This window comes from Coturnix japonica, unplaced genomic scaffold (genome assembly GCF_001577835.2).
Source record: "Coturnix japonica isolate 7356 unplaced genomic scaffold, Coturnix japonica 2.1 chrUnrandom1145, whole genome shotgun sequence".
Taxonomy (NCBI): Eukaryota; Metazoa; Chordata; class Aves; order Galliformes; family Phasianidae; genus Coturnix; species Coturnix japonica.
The window spans coordinates 1-2500 of record NW_015440462.1 but is presented as its reverse complement, the minus strand read 5'-3'; the positions used below and the strand labels follow the sequence as shown (position 1 = coordinate 2500).

Here is a 2500-nt window from a genome sequence, read left to right as displayed (position 1 = left end):
CCGTCCCCGTTCTGCCCGTTCTGCCGCCGTAACGGGGAGTCCCGCGCGGTGTGGAGCAGCCACGCTCTGAAGGACGCGCGTGGCCGCGTGCTGTGCCCCATCCTGCGGCGCTACGTGTGTCCGCAGTGCGGCGCCACGCGGGACAACGCGCACACCAGGAGGTTCTGCCCGCTCACCCCGGCGTCATATCGCTCTGTGTATGCACCGAGAGCACGGGGACACGGGGACGGCGGGTGACTGATAGCAGGTAATGGGGTATGGGGTTATAGGGGCTATTAGGTGATGGGGTTGTGGGTTATGGGGTTATTTATGGGGTTGTGGGGGTTCTGGGGTTATTTATGGGGTTTATGGGGTTGGCTATGGGGTTTATGGGGTTATAGGGGTATGGGGTTTATTGGGGTTTGGGGTTGTGGGGTTATGGGGGTTATAAGGGGTTATGGGCTATAGGGGTTATGGGGTTGGCCCCCACATATTGTACTGTGTGTGTCGGGGCAGTTGTGGTGGTGATGATGTTAATTAAGGCCGTAATTACTAATTACTATTACTAATAACGCACTCTGTGTCATCCCCAGGCTGTGCTGAGCGCAATGTGGGACAGAAGGCAGCAGCTGGGCACCAACTGTGCACCATCATTAGTGCACTATCACTTGTGCACCATCATTTGTACACCATCAGCTTTGCACCACCGCTCGTGCACCATCATCTTTACACCATCACTTTACATCACCACTTTACACCTTCAGTTGTGCACCATCACTTTGCACCACTACTTTGTACCATCATTTGTACACCATCACTTGTGCACCCATCCCTTTGCACCTTCAGTTGTGCACCACCACTTTGCACCATCACTTGTGCACCATCAGCTTTACACCCCCACTTTGCACCAGGAGCAGAGCTCAGCAGCTGTTCCCTGTTGTGTTGTTGTGTTATTGTGTAGTTGTGTTGTTCCAGCCCTGCTCACACTCGTGTGTTTATTGCACCATTATGGGCTTTTTTCCCCCAATAAAGCCCCACTCACAGCTGCAGCTTCATCCTGGCTCGTCCCCCTCCATCTTCCTCCTCCTCCTCTCTGTGCTTTTGTTTTTTTTTCACCCGCCCTTGGCTCCGCTTCACCGATGCATGCGCGTCATGCAGCAGCGACTCCAGGGCACGATGGGCGCTCATCACACGGCGGCTGTAGGATAATGGGACCCCATAGGGGATAATGAGACCCCATAGAGACCAATGAGACCCCATAGGGAACAATGAGACCCCACAGAGACCAATGAGACCCCATAGGGGGCAATGAGAGTCCCCATAAGGGACAGTGAGACCCCATAGGGGATAGTGAGACCCCTATAGGGCACGATGGGCGCTCATCACACGGCGGCTGCAGGGACAATGAGACCCCATAGGGGACAGTGAGACCCCATAGAGACCAATGAGACCCCATAGGGGATAATGAGAGCCCATAGGGGATAGTGAGACCCCACAGGGGACAGTGAGACCACACAGGGGACAGTGAGACCCCATAAGTGCCAATGGGACCCTAACCCTAACCCCCTCCCAGCACTCACTGAGGGTTGGACAGCTCGAGGATCAGCCCCCCCAGCACCGCAGACGCATCCTCACGTGGTGCACCTCATTCCTGGGGGTCAAAGGGGGTGAAAATGGCACCATCCGGGGCTTTTTAAGCCCAAAATGAGCTCTGGGTTCTGGTGGGGGGAGGGGGGTCCGACCTGGGGGTGCAGCTGGGTGAGGCCGGGGTCCCCATCGGCGTCCACAGGGCACAGAGGGGCTGCAGGCTGGGAGGGGGTGGGGGGCTGGGGGGGAAATGGGGGGAAATGGGGGCAACAGGGGATGAACTGGGGGGAACTGGGATGAACTGGGGTGAATGGGGGGGGATTGGGGGATATGAGAGTGACTTGGGGGGGGACTGGGGTGATGTGGGGTGAATTGGGGTGAATGGGGGAGAATTGGGGGGACTGGAGGGGTCTGAGAGTGACTTGGGGGGGAACTGGGATGAACTGGGGTGAATGGGGGTTAATGGGGGGAAATTGGGGGGGATTGGGGGATCTGAGGGTGACTTGGGGGGGGACTGGGATGAATTTGGGTGATTTGGGGGTGAATGGGGGAGAACTGGGGTGAACTGGGGGGTGAACTGGGGTAAATTGGGGCAATCTAGAGTGGAATGGGGGGTAAACTGGGGTAAACTGGGGTGAACTGGAGCTCTATGGGGTGAAGTGGGACAATGTGGGGTGCAGTGGGGTGCTATGGGGCTGTTCCCTATGGGTTCTCATAGTACTCTGGCATTACCTGCAGCAGCTCGGTGTCCCCCCCTGGCACCCCACTGTGCTCCGGTGCTGAGATGTGGGGCAGCCCCACAGTGCCAGCCCCATAGCGCTCCTCATGCTCTGCCCCACAAGTGGGCTCCGCTTTGGCTGCCCACTCCCCCTCCAATGGCTTCTTTTGGTGGCCTCAATGCAATTCTGTGCCCCATCGGTGTCATCCATGGACT

General features: G+C 57.4%; 1 long non-coding RNA gene across 1 annotated transcript; it reads right to left on the bottom strand.

Moving 5' to 3' along the window:
- Positions 1-1138: 1138 nt before the first annotated feature.
- On the bottom strand, positions 1139-2441 carry LOC107307862. The gene is made up of 3 exons (XR_001552530.2): positions 2299-2441; positions 1722-1805; positions 1139-1630 (listed from the first exon to the last, which is right to left on the bottom strand). It is a non-coding gene; the product is annotated as an uncharacterized LOC107307862 (long non-coding RNA).
- Positions 2442-2500: the final 59 nt, after the last annotated feature.